The 21,749-nt window shown below is 36.7% G+C and overlaps 1 long non-coding RNA gene across 1 annotated transcript in view; it reads right to left on the bottom strand.

Annotated features, from left to right (window-relative positions):
* Nucleotides 1-476: 476 nt before the first annotated feature.
* LOC122791709 overlaps nt 477-21,749 on the bottom strand; it is a 129,710-nt gene continuing 108,437 nt past the window's right edge. The window contains exon 2 of the long non-coding RNA XR_006363190.1: nt 477-1,108. This is a non-coding gene — a long non-coding RNA (uncharacterized LOC122791709). The remainder of the gene's footprint in view (nt 1,109-21,749) is intronic.

The raw sequence follows: 21,749 nt of genomic DNA, 5'->3' as shown, positions 1-21,749 counted from the left end.
CAAGAGCTGCATAACGGCGGGCAATTACTCCTCTGGCACAGCTGTGAACCCCATGAAGGATCAGATAATCAGCTATGTATGTTCTGTGGAGCTGCCCACTTGATTGTCCATGACTATTAATAAAAAGTATAATGACTAGCCCTCCTTTTTGTAACCAGGTAGCTAGTCTCATAATTAGGTACAAGTTGCAATCTGTATAGCAAACTTTGAAATTTTACAGTAAAGCATCGAACAATATCAAGAAAGTTGAATGCTTTCTCTAGCTAGGTGTTATTCTTTGTAGCTTGTAGTTACCTTTAATTGAATAAATGAGTCTAATATGTGAGCTTACTTTGAAAAGTTTAAGAACATATTTCCTCTCCCACTATATCTTTGCTTTACACATTAATTCTGACTTTTTTACTTGTGTATTATGCTCTGAAGGTTAAGCTAGTAAATGAAAACATTCAAATAATTATCATGACAGACTTTTTAAATAAATTGATATATACAAGAAAGTGGTTTAATTAAACAATCAACCATGATCATCCTGTCTGGGGGAAACAATAGACTCATGATAACAAGTAATTTGTATTATATGGTCATTACATTTTTTGACATGCCCCAAGACAGCTTAAGTGTAAAGCATTTGAGGAATAATGCAAGTGCTGTCTTATGCTTTGGGTATGCATTCTGATGATGTTCACCTATTCTGGTGAAAAAGAAGGGCAGCATCTGACACTTGGAAAACAATCAGATTGAGGGTAACATTCTTCCACCTATTTGCAGAGATATCATAAGAAGAAGGTTAATCTACGTATCTTGGTCCTTACAAAGTAGACTGGACATTTTTCTGTGGTCCTGTATCAGGTTTCTCTTAATTTGTCTTCATTGAGTTAATTCATTTAGAAGAAATCATGCAATAGTGAAAGACCACAAAGGGACTGTGTGCCCCACGCCATATGATAAGTTTATATATCCTAGTGTTTACATGAAGGCAGGTATTCCACTGTTAACACAGAAATCAATGGAAACAACTGCAAGGACAACACAATATAGAAGATGCTCTATCCTTCATCAGGGCCTAATATCACGCTTTCTGTGAGACATCCTTCTGTTCATCAGGAACCTACATTGTCAGAAAAAGAAAACTATCATTAGCTAGATCATCAGAAATGTTTATCCCATAACAGCAGTGATACAGCAGATGCATTTTATTGATTATTGCACTACACAATGGAACAAGCAATATATTCTGCGCAGTGTGTGATCAACACGTATATGCTATTAATGGTTTCATAATTATGAATACATGTGCCAGGAATGGACCAATTGAGATTAGTATGCAAATCAAATTAGCAAAAGTAATAAATAAAAAGAAAATAAATATTCAATTATATACATAAATAAGTATAAAAGAACAGCTAAAATCTAGATAAAATTGTTCTCACATAATTAAAGAATAAGGCTTGGCAGGATATGTGCCATGACAGTAATACAGAACAGTCAGTCTTCACTGAAAGAAGAGCCAATTTTAAATGCATTTCTAATCCCATTCCACAGTAATGAAAGTGAGATGGAACACACAGTCCTTTACTTATTCTGTAACAAGGGGAGTATTCCACAGTAATGAAAGTGAGATGGAACACACAGTCCTTTACTTATTCTGTAACAAGGAGAGTATTCCACAGTAATGAAAGTGAGATGGAACACACAGTCCTTTACTTATTCTGTAACAAGGAGAGTATTCCACAGTAATGAAAGTGAGATGGAACACACAGTCCTTTACTTATTCTGTAACAAGGAGAGTATTCCACAGTAATGAAAGTGAGATGGAACACACAGTCCTTTACTTATTCTGTAACAAGGAGAGTAATTCTCAACTTCTTTATATTAGTATTTTAAATGATACCCTTAAATCAACATGAGCACTGGGATAAATCAGATGTCTTTATCACAAAATATAACTTAAACTATTTTTTCTATAAGTATTTCAGTATCTCTAAGAAACAAGTCTGTACTGAAATCATGATTCTTTAAAGTGAGACGTTCTTTACGTGATTTTTTTTATATTTACTTTACAGATTTTCAGTACTTCTTGGCGACCTATTGCAACACTGCCCAATCTCCAAGGTATGCAGTTGCCCACAACCATGATGTGTACCCATATAGCTGTCATTTTTTATTTTTATTTCTGGGTATTTCTTTATAACTAAACAAGCATCACATTGAATATTAGTTACATTTTATGAAAACATCAAACCTGGTAAAATAATTATTTTAAAAAATAACTCAGGTCCATTATGGGTTTAGATATTATATACAGTAAAATGTGCATATATTTAAATTTCTTTAACGTTAAACAGCTTTTCTCACCTGGCATTAATTATCATTACTCCATTCCTATCCTTATGTCATCTTTATTATTTCCACCTATTGTCCTGTCATGTTTATACTCTGTCCAATCTTCGCAAATTAAACCCTAGTGATGCCTCCAAGGCATTTCTTTAGAATCGGTCTAGTCATACCTTTAGGCATTTAGTATTGCTTGTTCAGATTCATACTATTATTTTTAAACTCATACTACAAACGATATTCAAAGATTTCATCTTAACGCTTACAAGATGAGCAACACAACTGTACTGATGCTTGATCTCTGCCTAGACAGCTGTTGTTTATATGATGTACATTCAGATTGTCAAAATTTTCAAAGTTCTCTAAACATTTCAACAGCTAAGCATCACAGGCAGAACTACTTAGCTCCAATGGAAGCAACAGCTGGATGGACAGAATACTGGTGACAGTATGTATGCTTACTGACATGTTGTGAGCTGCTCGCAAAATATTACAAAATTAATATTTACTGTGTTATTGTGACTCATAAAATTTAGTTTAAGTCATAGAATGAAATGGCTGTGACCACTGTAAAGATTACTTTATGCTGAACAGTCTTAGATTTGTATTTGTTAATACTTTTAGTTCTGGAGAGATGAATATTTCTTTTTATATGCAGTACATACCAAAGACATTAAGCATTTTTTAAATGCATAGGTCAGTGGAATAGATGACTTACACAGAAGTGGTTTCACGGCATCCTGCTTAAAATGACAGATGAATGAAACTATATACATGTTGTTAAAATAGGCAGGCAATCCAGAAGAGAATAGTGATCTAAAATCAGCACACAGGGTAGTCCAAAAACCTTATATCAGGCATATGTGTTGCCAGTGTGATACTATTAGCAAATGTAAGGGTACTGATAAAACTGAACAAGGTGAGTTCATTACAAGTTACATCATGTTCCACTTTCAACCAGATTTCAGATATGACAGTTGTGCAACAGGTAGCACACTTGCCTTTGGTGCAGAAGGCTGTGGGTTCTATTCCCACACCAGGTAGATGGATTCTTAACACTGCAGTGCCACACTTCTGAGTGCGTTATCCTTTTGGATGAGACATTAAACCAAGGTCTTATCTACTTGAGTTGTTAGTGGTTCAGGTGGATGTAAAAAATTCCATGGCACCTATCAAAAAGAGTAGTGGCCCTTTATTTATGTAATACTTATTTACATTACATATATATAATTTATTTAATTATTTACAAAAAGTTACTGTTTTTACAAGCACATTTCTGAAACATCACATTTCTTTTTACTACACAGACTTACTCGTGTTGCATCATTGGACCCCCACTTCACTTTCCACAGCCAAAATGTTATTTTTTTAACATCTTTGCTTAATCTCACTTTTCATTAAACATGATTTCCTTCACTCTTTGATATATCAGCAAAATTATACAAAACATTTTCATCAATTCTATTAACATAACTTTCCATCATGTCCCCATAATATTCATATTCAATTATATCCATTTTAAGATTATTTACATCTGTATAATTTTGTAAATATTTCAAGTCTATTATATTTTCCATAGTATTTTAACTTTTTTACAACTTAAGAAAGCATGTTCACTGGTTTCAAATTTTTACAATATATGCAGTTACTATTACTTTTACTTTTGTAATCCATATTTGCTTTTACTGGTAATTTCTGTGTCATTAGTCTCCATAAAAAATCCTGACATTCCCACATACTTTTATATCTTTCCATTCTTGCCTTAATTGCATTTTTTTTCTTTGCACAGTTCTTTTCGAGGATAAATGTAAACATATTGATCCATAATACTATGATACTATAACTTTCTCTCATCTTCAGTCTCATTGATTTTTAATTTCCAAAGCAAAATGTTGTCTTGATAATTATTTATTTCATCATTGTCAGATAATCTCTTTCTTTTAAAACTCAAAAAATTCAGTTCTTACCAACAAAGAATTATCATCATCCTTCTAAATGTTTAATACTTTATACAAATGTAAAGAGAGCTGTATTTACTATTGAATTTATAAAACCCAAACCACCTTTTTCTTTTTTTTTACATACAAAATCCCCATTTTTACTAGATTTAATCTTGGTCCCAAGATAAATGTGGAAATAGTATTAGAGAATATATTTTCAATTGTCAATGGGATACAAGTGCTAAATAAGCAATTCTAGCAAATAAAATCAAATTAATCAAATAAAAAAGTCTTCCAAAACATATACATATTTTTCATGACCTTTTTCTTCCCATATAGCTCACATATTTTCCCTATTTCCAAAACGTAGTCTAAGTATATTAATACCTAGCATATTAAATTTAATACCTGCTAATATACCCTCATAACCTAAATTTTTTTCTTTATTTATAGAAAAGCCTCTTTGTATAAAATCATGTAAATAATTTCTCACATTAGTCATTCCTTTCCAATTTTTTTGTAACAAAAGTGATATCATCCGCATATGTTAGCATAATCGGGATATTTACACCTTCATTAGTTATGTATTCCATGTCCATCATTTCTTTATTAATGTGTGTCAAAACCAAATAAATTACTAATATAAAAATAATGCTGCTTAGTGGGGAACCTTGTCTTATACCTTTTGTAAGCACAATTTTCTCACTAAACCAACTATTTCTTAGTATGGTAACTATATTTAACTTATACATAGTAGTACAGTTTTATCTTGTCACTTACAAGTATCAAATATCCTCCATAAGTTACTATGTTGAACTGAATTAGGAGCTTTACTTAAATCAACCACCATTAACTTTTCTTGAACCATTTTGTATAAAATGTCATCCACTAATTCTCTAATTACCAATAAATTTTGAACTTTTTTACCTTTAATAACATAAATATTTTCATTTATATTCTTACCTAATTTGTCTTCCATTCTTTTTTGTAAAATTGTCATGAAGATCTTGTAATCTACATTATTAAAAACTATGGATCTCTCATTCTGTCTTTCACACTTATCACCGTTTTTCCATATGAATATAATTATACCACTACACAACTCTTTGTATTGGAATCTCTTTCTTAGCCATTCATTTAACACTTTTTTAAAACATTTTTTGAGTTAATGGCCTATTCTTATACATTCTGTACTCTGTTCCATCTGGACCTGCCACATATTCCAAATTTATCTTCCTTAAAATACTTTCAATTTTTTCCATTTTAATCCTTTTTCAAAATCTTTATCTTACATTCCTTAGTACAGTGCAATGTCTATCTTCTAAAACTTTCTCTAACATACCTTTTTTACTATTTACATAATCTTATCTTGTGTACTATACAATATACCTGCCATGTCCTTCATTTGCCTCATGATACTCTCATTTTCCTTAATAACTTTTGTCAAATATGGTGCACTTTCTTCTTTTTTTTCCTTGTAAATAATATATTTGCTTATACAGCAAATCCTTTATTTACTTCTAATTTAAATCATATAATTCATATTCTTTAATGAAATAACTTTCTTCATTCTTTTCTAAACTAATAAATATATCCTTGTTTAATTTTTCATATTGTATTTTTCCTTCCTTCTTTTAATATTTCCCACCTTATATAGCACTTTTTATATTTTTGTTGAAAGTACAGCCACCATCATCTTTATAAAAAAACTAATTTCTATATGATCTTGCCATAAATTCAATATATACATCTTCCTTTCATCATCCCATTTAACTTCATTAATTATCTTTATTCCCTTTCCTATTTTTTATGAATTATTTCTTAAATCAATCCAGATTGCTCCGTGATACAAAAAACCTAATTTGCAGTCCTAAAGAAATTAAAAAAAAATACTCTATTTCCATTTTATGTTCACCTCTGCAATAGGTGCAAGTACTCATATACCAAATATGTACAATTCCATATCTTATAATATCTAACATCTTCTTAACATCATATGCTTTCTTTTTTTTTTTTTGCTGCCTTATATTACAATTAGAATATCCTGCCACAGTTATATCCATTTTTACTCCTACATATTGAATTATATTTTTAAACATCTCTTCCCTCTCTTTTTTATCACATATGCATAAATTGCTATAATTCTAAATACCTGATCTTTCCATCTTACATCAAAAATTGTAGTTTGACCTATGATACCAAAGGTAATATCAAAAAGTATCATCTCCTTATATAAAATAATTATTCCCGAACACTTCTCTCTCCCTAAATTAAAATTTACATTTCTCCCCACCATACTTCTAATTGTTGTATCTCTTCTTTTACTAGAAACCTAGTATCTTCTAATGTAATAATATCACTTTCCTTTTTTGCACCACTCAAGAATGCCTATTCATTTTACAATATTCTTTAAACTATTAACATTTAATGCAAGTACCTTACACAAAATGTTAACTTTTTAATACTGTTCTTAACCTATCCCTTTCTTTTTTCCTTTATTATATCCTTCTACAGTTTTCATTTTTCTTTCTTGAACTCTCTTACCAATAGAATTTATTTTTTGCTTAACTAAATTCCATTTTATATCTCGATTATCACTTAATCCAGAATCTTCTTCATCTCCCTTACTAAAATTAAAGCTCTTATTACTTACATTTTTGTGATTCTAAAGTTCCAAATTATTTATTTCCTCATATTCTATTTGTACAGTCCTTACTTTTTTCCTTATGTCTATGGACTCCAATTCTTGATTCTATTCTATTAATGTTTCTATAATCTCTTGTCCTATTTCTGTTACTTCAAATTTACATTCCATCCTCAAATGTCCTGCTTTTTTTTACATTTATAACAATTTACAATTTCTTATATCATATCCTGTCTTTCCACACACAAAGCATTTTCATTTTTCACAAATATTAATCAAATGATTGGCTTTCCTACACAAAAAATATGTCTTTGACAGGCCCCGATATTTTACCATACCTCTAGCCCCTTCCACATATGTAATACTTAAAATGTGTACAATATTATCATTTTCAATTTTCAAAATATTGCAATCCCATGCACCTGTCCACAAACCTCTGTTTTCATAAACCTTTACAATATTTATCATATTTTTACATAAACTTAATAAATACCTTTTTAAAGTCTCTTTTTCAACCTCAGTCCTGAATTGAATGTTCTTTTTAGTCTCACTGTGAAATGCTTTAAATACATAAGAGAACACAGTCTTTATTTTTCTCATACTCTCACAAAAAACAAAGTTTTCCATTACTTCACCAGTCTCAAAAATAATATCACAAAATGCCTCTTTATTTATGTGAATAAATGCCCTTACCTTATATTCATCTCATATACTGTTACTCCTAAAGGCATTATTATTTTGTCCCATACCTTGCATATTTGTCCAGCTCACCTTGTTCTTTTTTCAATTCATACTTTAAAAAGCTTTTTTTCTCCCCATATTTTCTACTTTCTTTCCTTCTCTACTCTGACCTTTATCATCTCAGTGTATGACTTTCTCTTCTCGACCTGTTGAATCTCCTCTCTTTGAATCTTCTCCATTAAGTCTCTCCATGAAACTTCATTACCACTTTTAGGTTCACTAGCATTCATTAATTTCATGAGCTAATCATCCCACAACCCCCCCCCCAACTGGAGGGTTATAAAAACACATTCCTGTGTTGACTCTACATCTCTGAAGAGATTTTGATGGAATAAGTCCTTGGAATCCTTTCCTGCATGCAAACATTTCTCCTCCATATTATTCTAAGTCTGAGGAAGCTCAGACACTTTCTCAACTTCTTTGCATTTGTACTATCTTTCCCACAAAGGCTCACCTGCCTTCATATTGTCACTTTTCTCATTTCTCCTGAACAATCTTCTTTCATGCCAAAAACCTCTTTTTCTTCAGCCACTACTTTCATAACTTTATCGCTATGCTTTGAACATGCCATCACTGCTTTGGCTTATTTCTCCTCCCAGTTTCTCTGAGCTGCTCCACAATCAGACCAAAAACTAGAAGAAATACCACAAAATGGATTCCTGTTCATAATGAGTAGGGGATGTTCCCCAATACCCTGATCAGATTTCCTCTAGTGGTATAAATACCACCTCAGGTCTTCCTTGAAAAGAGGTCACTGCCTTGTGAAACTTATCTGGTCGACAAAAGGATGAATATACAAATTAACAAATAAATAAATGTGAATTAGATCCAAGATGAATAACTCTTGTTTACACCACAAATAAATCACATGTCCTCCCCAAAGGGATTCACCGAGCTCTGTGCTGAAGAGACCATCTTTTTAGCTAATCATTAAAGGATGAAACTTTCATGAGGGGTGTGTGTTTGTGTGTGTGTGTGTGTGTGTGTGTGTGTGTGTGTGTGTGTGTGTGTGTGTGTGTGTGTGATGGGGGGGGCTGCTTACAAGCCAAAGCAGAGTGCTCTCCAGGGGAAAATGAATATTGGCTCAAGCAGATAGACACATACTCAAAGTTAACTGTAGCTGTTTGCAGACAGTTCAGACCCGGACTGCGCTTTTCCTACAAGAATGTTAAAGGTGGTACCGCAGTTGAATAGTTAAGAGTGGTGTTAGGTCTAGAAAAGAAGAGTACAGAGAGGAGTAAGCACTTTTGAGATGGTAAATATATATTATAAAGATTATAAAAAAAACACACTGAGCAAATAGCTACCACATGCAGGACAATGTCCTGAACCAACTACTTAGTATATGCAGATACTGAGCCAATTGGAAGAACATTAGAAAAAAAAACCCAGACAGTTATGCAGTCACAGATAAAAATATAGCGAGCAGCAATCTGTCGTGGCTCTCTAATGTGATTCTTTCCACCAGTAACAGCACAAATATATAGAAATAATTTAGACAATAGTATGAGCTGTCTACACACAACACAATTACATGAATAACATTAGTGAACAAGGTGCAGTTATGCAAATAGACCATACAATACTATTATACTAAAAACAACTTGGTGCATACAAATGCTAGCATGCCATAGTAACATCCAATAATAAAGCATAAATCATATTAGATTTCTAACACAATTCAACATAAACATATACAGTTGTAAAATGTCTAATACAATTCAACATAAATAGGCATTTACAGTTGTAAAACACTTACTGGAGAGACACTGAGCCTTCATGGGGCCTGTAGCAGAGTGGATTGTAGTTTTAAAAATGGTGCTTGCCACAAGTAATATTTATTAACTTTGGGATTGTCTTAAGGTAATAAACAGGGAAGGGGGAGGGGAGAACAAGGGTGTGAGCAGGCAGTTCTTTGTACTGCTGCTAATGAGCCAAAGCAAGGACAAGTATTTGTTAAGAAACAATCACAATTGACCAAGGACTGCTCTGAAACTGTAAATCATTTCTTAATTTCTCAGGTGGAAAAACAGGATAACCTTGTATCAATAGGCTACTGTAGTCATAGTTTAAATTAACAAACACATAGTATTGATCAGTTATGGATACTATTTGCTAACAGAAGGGAATAAGAGAAAGTGAATGTGTGTGTGTGTGTGTGTGTGTGTGTGTGTGTGTGTGTGTGTGTGTGTGTGTGTGTGTGTGTGTGTGTGTGTGTGTGTGGTGGGGACTGCTTACAAGCCAAAGCAGAGTGCTCTCCAGGGGAAAATGAATATTGGCTCAAACAGGTAGACACATACTCAAAGTTAACTGTAGCTGTTTGCAGACAGTTCAGACCCGGACTGCGCTTTTCCTACAAGAATGTTAAAGGTGGTACTACAGTTGAATACTTAAGAGTGGTGTTAGGTTCAAAGTTAACTGTAGCTGTTTGCAGACAGTTCAAACCCAGACTGCGCTTTTCCTACAAGAAAGTTAAAGGTGTTACCGCAGTTGAATACTTAAGAGTGGTGTTAGGTTCAAAGTTAACTGTAGTTGTTTGCAGACAGTTCAGACCCGGACTGCACTTTTCCTACAAGAATGTTAAAGGTGGTACCGCAGTTGAATACTTAAGAGTGGTGTTAGGTTCAAAGTTAACTGTAGCTGTTTGCAGACAGTTCAGACCCAGACTGCACTTTTCCTACAAGAATGTTAAAGGTGGTACCACAGTTGAATACTTAAGAGGGGTGTTAGAATCAAAGTTAACTGTAGCTGTTTGCAGACAGTTCAGACCCGGACTGCGCTTTTCCTACAAGAATGTTAAAGGTGGTACTGCAGTTGAATACTTAAGAGTGGTGTTAGGTTCAAAGTTAACTGTAGCTGTTTGCAGACAGTTCACACCCAGACTGCGCTTTTCCTACAAGAATGTTAAAGGTGGTACCGCAGTTGAATACTTAAGAGTGGTGTTAGGTTCAAAGTTAACTGTAGCTGTTTGCAGACAGTTCAGACCCGGACTGCGCTTTTCCTACAAGAATGTTAAAGGTGGTACCGTGTTGAATACTTAAGAGTGGTGTTAGGTTCAAAGTTAACTGTAGCTGTTTGCAGACAGTTCAGACCTGGACTGCGCTTTTCCTACAAGAATGTTAAAGGTGGTACCGCAGTTGAATACTTAAGAGTGGTGTTAGATTCAAAGTTAACTGTAGCTGTTTGCAGACAGTTCAGACCCGGACTGCGCTTTTCCTACAAGAATGTTAAAGGTGGTACCACAGTTGAATACTGAAGAGTGGTGTTAGAACATTTCATTACGTTTTTAAGGACAGGTTGACTTGATGCTAATTTCAGCAGGTCATTAAGTGATAAAGTTGATTTCTTGTCACAGTCATATGTGCAGGATGCATGTTAGGTGTCTTTCTTTTGGCTACTGAGAGCAAATGGATTTGTGTCAACGTCTTAATGAATGGGATTTGAGCAAGGCTGCTGCCTGGTTCTGAGGAGATACTGAGTGGATCACAGTGCATGGAATTAGTGGGGATCGTTAATCACTTTTAATTGTAACTACAAAGTTTACTGATCAGTTCTGTCAGTGCTATCTATTAAGTGAAGTTTAGGGTGTGTGTTTGCTGTGTCTGAAAATAGACACAGACTTGAGATCTGAGATGTACTAAACCAGCTTCTTTTAATGAATATCTTATTTTATTTACTGTTTATAGGTTTACAGGTTGTTACTAGGCTAATGACAGCTATGGCTCTTACAAGCCTTTCCACACAATCCAAATCATTTGGGTCCCAAGTTTCATATGGGGGGCATGTTAGTAGGCAGTTAGCTAAGGATTTGTAGAGGGGCTGTTAGGATGATACTTTTCCTATTGATGACATCTGTTCATAAGGAACATGGGAGCCAGACCAGAGGTAAAATTACGGATTCCCATCCAATTGTTTATGTTTCATTTAAATAGCGTCAAGGATGAATTCTGTTTTACATGGATGGGGAGCCTATTCCATAGTGCAAGGATCCTTTGTTACACATATCTGTCTCTCTGACGTGCTGTTTATGTCACAAGTGAAATTCATATCCCTGGATCTAGTGTTTCTTGTGCTGTTTGTTTTGTGCATGTGCACAGATCCATCAGGGCTGGGTCTAAGGAAGCCCTGTAAGCCAGACAAAGATCCTCTCTCAGCAGCCTGTAGGAGACTGAATACAGAGACAGAGCCTTTAGTGACCAGTGTAGGACAGGGTATTCATGTCATGAATTCTCCTGGTGTGAAACCTTTGTGGGCCTTCCACCTGTTGCAGGTGTCTGCTTATGTACATGCTAAAGGGAGCATTGTATTCAATGATAAGCCTAATAGGGGCTGAGTAGAGTGGTACTATAACTTCCTTGGACTGGGATGACATACCCTTACCTACAAGTTGGGAGACATAGAATGATTTTTTTATTATCTTAGCTACATGATGCTTAAAGACCAGATAGCTGCCTGTATATGTTCCCAGATCCCTTATTACTGGCTTGACTCTTAGGGGCAAGTTATAGATGGAATAATTGACTTGGATTGACAGTTTCCCAAAGGGTATTATAATGCCTTTTTGGCAATGATTTTAGATCATAGCTTTGGCATCAGCCATTTATCTGTATTGAACCCACTTGCAAGATGTTTCCTTCTTGGGGAGAACTATGCCAGATCTCAATTTACAGTCATCTGCAAGCTTGGTGAGCCAAAGGCCTGTAACATTACTCTTGATTTCCAAGAAGAAGATGCCAAACAGGAGTGGTCCCAGGACAGAGCCCTGGGGTACTCCACTGGTGACGGGTCTCTTGGTGGAGATGGTCTCACCGATTATGACTTCTTGGGTCCTGTATGTGGGCCAGCCAACAATCCAGTAAGTTACATAAGGAGTTATGCCTAGTTCAGAGAACTTTTCAACAATGACTTAGTGAGGTATTGTATCACAGGATCAGAGGAAGTTACTAGGCTATTGGGCCTGAGGCTGTTAGAAGCCTAGCCAAGAATTTAACTCATGTTCTGACAAGTCAGCATCCGATACCCCCTGTCCAGCAGCGAAACAGGTGGAATCCCAGGGGTGTATTTTTTGTTCCTCATGGGTTCCTATTAGATGACCAAAGATGTATTCTATCGAATGCATCTTGGTCGAACTTAAAGCAACGAAAAGGCAAAATAGCGAAGCGGCTTTTAAACAAATTCTTTCCCAGGGAAAGAATTTGCTTGGCCGCTTCCGTTACTTTGCTGTTTTCTGCACTGTAGTGCGATTTTAGAGTTGGTATATTTAAGTAGGAGGGATGGGGGCAAAGCCCCCCACTTTATGCATTCTTTCAATTTTTTTTTTTCTTTTTTTTTTTGGAACAGCGATTTTTTTCCCTTGGAAAAGAAATTGCTGTTCTGAGCTTTCGAGATTGTAAGCTTTCACTTACATGGGGTCAGTTATTCATCTTTCGCTTTTTTAAGCATTCAATGATATGATATAGACCCGTTCCCCATCCAGTTATTCAGGTTGGGCTTAAAAAAGGTTAATGAGGTACTCTGCTTCATGTGGAGAGGGAGTATGTTCCACAGAAGGGGAAGTCTCTGGGACACAATTCTGTCCCACCAACAAGTCCTATTGATGTCACAGACCAGGTTGAGGTTGTGCATGCAGGTTACTCAAGTGAAGCTTGACTTGCGGATATGCAGCAGTCCCATCAAAGCAGGGTCTGAGATTGCTTTGTATGCCAGACAGAGGTCACCTCTGAGGAGTCTGTATGAGACTGAGTAGAGGGACAGGACCTTTAGCCTATCTGTGCAGCATAGATGTTTGAGGCCCTGGATTCTCCTGGTGAGGAATCTCTGTAGTCTCTCCAGCTGCTGCATGTGCTTTGTGAGGTACATACCGAAAGGGGTATTGTACTCAATAATGGGTATTATAAGGGAAGAATACAGGAATGTTATGACCACCTTGTCCCTGGATGAGATACCCTTACTAATGAGGTGGGCCATGTAGAAAGCTTTCCGTACAATGGAGGCAATATGGTGGTCAAAAGTCAGTTTACTATCAACCTGGGTGCCCAAGTCCCCCACGACTGATTGCATGTTTAGGACCTTGTTATTAATGTGATAATTTGTGGGGACATCACTCTCCCCAAAGGGGATGATGATGCATTTTTTGGCATTCAGTTTGAGGCCATGTTCCTGGCACCAATCATTTGGGTGAGACCTTCTTGGAGAATGTTCACATCACTAGGGAAATTGATGACAACACCCAGCTTGCAGTCATCTGCAAACTTGGTCAGCCATAGCCCACTGGTTTTGGCCTGCATCTTAGAAAAGTATATCCCAAACAACAGAGACCCCAAGACTGATCCCTGGGGTACACCACTCATTATGGATCTACTGCTTGAAGTGGCTTCTCCTATTTTGACTAGGTGATGCCTAGCTGAGAGAGTTTATCTATTATACCTGAATGGGGAATATTATCGAAGGCTTTGGCCAGGTCAAGGTAGGCAGTGTGCGCCATCTTCCCCTCATCCATGGCTTTGGTGACCATCTCAAAGAAGTCGACCAAATTTAAAAGGCATAACCTCCCCTCAATGAAACCAAACTGTGTCAGACTGAGTGCTTGGAGGTTGCCAATTTCCTAGTTAATGTGGTCCATGACAATCCACTCCATACCCATGCAGATCAGGCTAGTTAGGCTGATGAGTTTATAATTTCCTGGATCAGTGGATGCTCCACCTTTGTACAATGGAATGACAGTGGCTGCCCTCCACTCAGATGGGATGAAGCCTGTATTCAGGCTTTGGTTGAATAGAGTGCCTATTGGTGCTGCAAGTTCCTGCCTGAGTTCATGTAGGATGCAGCCTGGGATGTTATCTGGTCCCATGGAGGCTGTATTGTTTGCCTTTGAGAGGGCAGTGATGACTTGCTCCCTAGAAATAAGGGGAGAGGGCAAGTGCTGGGGATGTCCTGATTTACTGATGGGAGACAGAGGGGTCAAGTTTTCACTGAGCCTGTCTGCCAGCAGGTCGGCTATATCTACGGTGTTTTTGTATATGGTGTCCTTGACCACTAGCTCTGAGCAGATCTGGTTGCTTCCTTTGAGATTGCCTTAGCCAGGTCAAGAGACACAGTATGCACTGTTTTACCCGTGCCCATTGTCTTGGTGATCATCTCAAAGAAGTCTACCAGGTTAAGTAGGCATGACCTTCCCTTAATAAAGCCAGACTGGGATGAGTCCTGTGTATGTAGGCAGCCATTGTAATTGTTTATTAGTTCTATGATAATTCATTTCATGGCTTTACATATTAGAATTGTTAGAATGATGGGTCTGTAGTTTTCTGGGTTGGTTGATGGCCCACCCCTCTGGTGGGGAATGACTGTTGAGGTCCTCCAGTCACTTTGAATGTAGCCTGTTTCAAGGCTGTAGTTAAAGAGTGCCTCAAGTGGTTCTAATAGGTCATGTTTTAGACTGTTCAGAATGTAACCGGAGATGTTGTCAGGACCCATGGAGGTGTTGTTCTTGGCTTTAGTGAGTGTTACTACCACCTGGTCTCCGCTAATAGGTGGGGAGAGTATGTTGGTGGGAATTTCACCTGGTGGAGCAGGAGGGAGTGGGGATGAAGTTTGATCTGAATTTATCAGCCAGCAGATCTACTATGTTACTTGGACTGGTGTAGGTGGTACCATTCACTACCAGTTCAGCACACTGTTGTGAAATACCTCTAAAGTTCTGGATGTAGCTGAAGAAGGCCTTCTGAATGTCCTTAGCCTGCTAGACTATCCTGATCTCATAGTTTGCCAAACTTGACTTAATTAGACCTCTTACCTTCTTCTTTAGCTGAGTCTTTAAAGGAGTATATTTTCCTAATTATGGCTATGATTTTTCTTCTTTTAATACATACTCTGTTTAGGTGAGAATTCCATCATAGGATCATAGGAGGTTACTAGGTTAATGGTTCTAGGGCCCTTACTGGCCTAGCAAGTACAACCCCTGTTCCCAGTAATATCAAGGTATTAAGCAGAACTAAGTCAACAACTACTGCCCCTGTCCAAGAGGGACACAGGTGAAACTCTCAGGATGAATTTTCGGTTTCTCATCCAGTCATCCAAATTATGCTTGAATAGGGTCAGCGAGGGGCTCTGCTTAACCTGAATTGGAAGTTTGTTCCAGAGGAGAGGTAACTTCTGTGAAACACATCTGTCTCTCCAGCAAGTCCTGTTATCACATACTAGCTTGAGTTCCCTAGAGCAAGTGTGTCTTATACCAAGTAGGGTTTGTTTTTAGTGTTTGTTTAGGGTTTATTTCTAGCAGGTAAGGCAGTCTCTATGCAGCCATTCACATGATTGTTTAGTGACTTTCTGAATAATTCTAAATAAGTAGCTGTGGTCTCAGAGTTGGGGGAAGCCTTGAATTTTGATAAACTCTCACTTAATAGGATTTATTTTGACACTGAATAGTTCCTAACTGTCACTGGTTTATGTGCATTTTCTGGGTTGATTTTTACTTCAGATTAGACCACTTTGTGATCTGACCACACAAGTGAGGACATGACATGAGTGTGAGGGGTGCTCTCCCATTTTGGTGTGTACCAGATCCAGTATATTTGATCCACTGGTTGGAGCACGCAGTATCTGTTCTAGGGTATTTGTGTTAATAAAGTCAATGAAATATTGTGCATGTGAGTTTGAGGCAGTCTGGATTTCCCAGTCTATAGAGGAGTAGTTAAAGTCACCTATGAATAGGGTGTTTGGTTGGATGGCAAGCACCTCCAGTAGGTTTAGGTAGGAGTCATGTGACTGTATAGATGTAGATGGAGACCTGTGCTGGTCATGATATGGTTAGGGACCTTATCTGTGGTGACTTGCACATGGATAAGCTCCATGGTATCATTCTGTTTAACAAATCTGGAGGTATGCTTGTTGCTAATGTCGATCAAGACACCTCCATCTTTGGCTCCAGTCTGTGCTGTCATTGGTCTAAATTTCTGGAAGGCACTTTAGCCATGCACATCTAGAGTACGTTCTATGGCTTTACCCCAAGTCTCAGTCACAGCACAGATGAGGAGGGCTTGAAGGGTGTGGAGTTTTTTGTTTAGGCTCCAAGCATTAAGGAGTAACACCTTAACATTGCGTGTAGATGTTTTCACTATGTTGGTAGTTTTGCCTTTTTGGTATTGCCTAAAAATGTCTCTAAGGGGGCGGATAATGTTTTAGCCAATATCTGAAAGCCTGTGGTGGGGAGACAAGTACAACCCATCCTTGGCAAAGCAAAATGATCTTTTGACCATGTTCTCCCATGCTGACAGATATTGGATCCCCTGGGGTGGTACCAGAAACGAAGGCAATTATTAAAATCAATAATTTTATGCTCACACTGTGGAATTTTCCTTGGAGAGGGTAGAATGCTGCTCAGTGCAAGCCTCATATGTATCTGTGACACACATTCCAAGAGATACAGTATGTTTCCATTGTATAGTCCAGTGAGGTATGTTTTAAGTCATTTACACCCACTAGACTGTGATAGAATCCTATTGGTACCTGGGGTGCAGTATCTTGAGTGTGCGCTTGATTTTGGGGATCTTGGCTCCAGATAGACAATTAACTTTTATCATCTCCTAGTCTAACCTGGTGAGTGGGGCATGTGTGTGTCGCACAATACAGTCCCCAATGACAAGACTATTGGGTAAAGTGTATGCTTGCATTATGGACTTTGCACTTGGGGGACCATTAAGTATAGGTTTATGCTTGGTATTGCTTTTGGTGTGTGCTTTAATGATTGCTGTGGAACAGTGTTGCCATTAGGTGGCTTTGGAGGTCATTGAGATTTGGGAAATTTTCTTTTAAGTATCTCGGCATAAGACAATCAGTGTGTCTGGTGAACGATATGTCTGATGGATGTAGTGTGGGTATTTCTGACAACCTCATTTGTATGCAAGATTTTTGGCTCCATGGAAATTGTGTATTTACATCTCTCACATACTGTGCTATTTTCTTTAGTGATTAACTGGTTGTCAGAGAACATAAGACAATTGCTACATTGCTTTTGGATGCCCAAATCTACCAAACTGGCCATAGAGACCTTTAGAAATTGCATATCCATGTTGTCTAGTCCTGAAATAGGGTTGGCCATTTAGGATTAAGGATTGGGTTTTAATATGTGTCTACTAGGTAGTTTCTGGGATTATAGGCAAGACGTTATATAATGCTAGGATATGGTAGTGTTATTTGATGAAAAAACTAGCTGGGCTAAGCTTAATCCCACACAATGCCACATTGTTTAACAGGTTTCAAATCTACTCCTAACTTTATAGGTAAATTTTACTGTCTTTGCTGCTATACAGTGTACTGCTAACCACTGCTTCCCAGTGGGCAGCTCCAAGCAGAGAACTCCTATATGCTCTAGCCATAACCACACTTTGAGTACTTACAAACTCAGAGAGCCCAGGTAAACACCCTCTGCAAAAAGATGTCTGACCCTGGAATCTCTTAATGTAAAAGCACACCAAAAGCAGTTCTCAAGTGCAGATTAAACAACAAACAATTAGCAGTGCTTCCCAACTCACAGTTCCACACCTCTCCAAGTTTTGTATAAAAGACAGTGGCCAAGGGTAGCTCTGTGCTGGAAATAGCAGGCTAACTAGAGAGGCATCTAATCAAGTAAAGGCAATTTTGGGTCTCTTTCAGAAACTTTAGATTCATGTGTTAGTGGGAGATGGGGCAGACAAAGAATGCAACTTTAAGCAGCTAAATAAGCAGAATATTAAAGGTCTGAAGCACAAACTGCAGCAGAGACAATTCTGTCACTATTAATAATCTGCTACAGTTTAAAGCACCAGACTGTGCAAAAATTTACCAGTAACACTGTTTGTGGAGGAAAATGCAGTAATAAATTATAAAGGCACACATCTAGCAGTAGTAGTAGTAGTAGTAGTAGTACACAGTTCTGCCACAACTGTGAATTAAGCTACAAGACCATGGCCCAGCAGGGTTTAAAATGCAAGTTGACAGTTGTTCAAGAAATTCTACTTGTCAAAATAGAAGTGCAGAATAATGCAGAAACACAGTCTTCCCACAACTACTAATTAAAATACAAGACTAAGGTTCCAGAACAAACTAAAACAATACAAACAGGTGGAATAGAACAGAAAAGTACAGAGTAGTATCACCACACAAGTCACTATAAGTATAACTTAAATATTAAACAGAATTGAAATATTTAACATGATTTAATTCTCTTTCAAATTAAGTGTTCTGGAACTAAAATTGTATTTATTGCTATTCAACATTATTACATATATTTTGATTTTAAGAATCTTCCAAAGCAGAAGATAAGCTGTATAATGTACCACATAATATATTATGACCTGGGTTTATTAAGCAATGTTATTTGAAATAGTTTTAGTGGTGTCTTCAGTTACTTTAAAGTTACAATTTAATTTTAAAAATATTTTTATAACATTAACATTGTAGTTTCTAAGATATATTTTATTTTACTAAACAGTACCCTTATAAGCATTTAACATACATTTAGTAGTTTTTTTTTCTTAGGTTAGGCTATGTGGTTATGTCATGAAACTTTTCTGCACTGTAAAGTGATTTGTGAGAACACTGTAATTAAAGTTAAGATTTGTTGTGTTGAGTTTAGCTTCTGTCCCTGTAGCCACATCAAACAGTGCATACCACTGTACCGAAACTCTGAGCCCACTCTCCACTAATCAACTCGACTATACCTATGGTAGGGGAGCTGCCTACAACCCCCCCCCCAAAAAAAAAAAACACATAAGTCAGTGTGCCAGTTTTTACAAAGGACAGACAAGGTTACTATACAGGAGATGTGCCCTGCTATACCGTCCAACAATCAGGAATTTTTTATCAAAAATGAGGTGTTCTTCAAATAGGAAGGCCATCAATGTACAGAAATAGAGAATCCATCAGCTAGGTCTCCCTGCTCAGATGCTGTGATCCATACCCACTGTATATTATACAATTTTCTCATACATTTTGGATCAGTATGAAAAAACATTAATTGTGAACCATGAACATAAATAATAAACAAGCACCATAAATACGATATGTACTGCAATGTTATATATTTTCTGATTTATTTATTTATTTTTTATTTATTTATAAGAACAAATAAGCATCTGTGAACACTGTTTTGTCTTAATGTAAATTTGTTCTGTAAGGCCTTGTTGAACACTTTGAAAAAGAATGGTTATGGCCACATTTGTAATAACATTCAAAACACCACCAGGGCTTGATTTATTTAGCCTGTCAGATACCTGGATGCTTTTAGCCTACTTTAAATCTCCCATTTATTTCTTGTATTGCTACTAGATTATTCATAGCAGACATATACATACCACTTAACCTCTTAGAATAAGAAATCTGGACAAAGGCTAAAATAATGAGGGATATAGGCCCCAAAAGAGGGACAGATTTTAAATACTGCTATTATAAACTTAATGGATTGCTAGAGTAACAGAATTTGTATTTGCATGGATTTTCTGAAAGATATGATGTCTGAACCTCACATTTTTTATCATTATTTATCCAATGAATGCTCATTGCTGTTGAAAAATGAGCACGCTGATTGGACAGCCCAACCAGTGTGTGCCCACTGTAAATCAAGCATATACCAATAGATAAAAGTCCAGTCACTGAAGTACCATTGAGTGGCCAGGCTTTCTATTGTTATATGCTGTGGGACAGCAAAATACAAAAAATCAGGTATGTTCTACAAAACTAAAGAAACTGAAACATACCTGATTTTCCTTGTATTTCTCCACCCCCCTTGTAAAATCCTAACTAAAAAAAAAAAATGAAAAATATAACAGCAAATGAGATTCTCTTTTCGCTCTTGCTTCTGCTGCACTGTACTGATGTATGTACAAGCACGGCACATCAGTAAACAAAGAATGCGAAAGAAGATTGAAGTGCCATTCCACAAAGATATTATTTTAAAAAGGTAAGCAATTTCTTTCTTTAATAATGTCGTTATATAAAAGTAATAATCCTCTCCAGTTTGTGGGTATATCAGGATTTACCCAAGGCTGGCTTTGTTTAATCACTTGGGTTGCATTCTTGAGATCAAACAACAGCAACTGTAGGTAAATCGTGATATACCCATGCACACCCATGGATTACTGCTCAGTTAGTGACTTCAGTCTACAATGATTTGCCAGAAAGTCACACATTTTATGAGGGACAGACCAAAAATATGAGGCACAAATCTGGACATTCTGCAAAAGTCTGGACAGTTGAGAGGTATGGAAAGAGCTCTCTGCTATTGACAAATTAAAGTATTAAAGCTTAGTATTAGAGTAGAACAGTTATTAAACAGAGGAAGTCTCACTCCATCGTTGCATAAGACTAAGAGTCAGTAGAAAGCATTACAAGCTACTCTCTGTTTGCCATACTTTCCTTCTCCACATTGCTTTTCCAAGCATGAAGCAGTTTTCGGTATTTTCTATTCATCTCATTTCTTAGAATTTTATATTGTTGTCCTTGCAGTTTCTGAATCTGGGCAAACCTTTTACTTACATTATCTTCTCTGAGTGTCTGGATCAACCATTACTCACTATCTTTGAAAAAAATTCCTTACATTCCATTTAAGTCTCTCTCCCATTTTCTTAGAGTCTGTTGTCAGCCATCGAATGAGTTAAGCATTGAACGGCTGAACACCAAACAATAAGCATCAAAAGTTCACTCAGCGAACTTTCATTTCATCGACAGGGTAAGTAACTACTTGTCCAACACTTACCTGTCTCACAAACCCGTTTCAAACCCCTTTACCACATTGTAGTGTGGTCTTGGAATTGGTGTGTGTGTGTATATATATATATATATATATATATATATATACTAAGGGGGGTGTGGGGGGGTGGGTTTGAAACACTTCCATGTGTGAGACAGGGAAGTATTGCACAAGTAGTTACTTACTCTGTCGATGAAATGAAAGTTCACTGAGTGAACTTTCGATGCTTACTGTTCGATGGTTAGCTCATTTGATGGCTGAACATAGACCCATTTTCTTATTTCACATTGTATGAATATGACAGATTTCAATGTTTATTACAAGGCTTCATCTGCCATCTTCCAGCAAACAAATTTTTGTGTCTGTC

This window comes from Protopterus annectens, chromosome 17.part0, assembly GCF_019279795.1.
Source record: "Protopterus annectens isolate FY-2018-M chromosome 17.part0, PAN1.0, whole genome shotgun sequence".
Lineage (NCBI taxonomy): Eukaryota > Metazoa > Chordata > Ceratodontiformes > Protopteridae > Protopterus > Protopterus annectens.
This window is presented reverse-complemented; position numbering and strand designations above follow the sequence as displayed.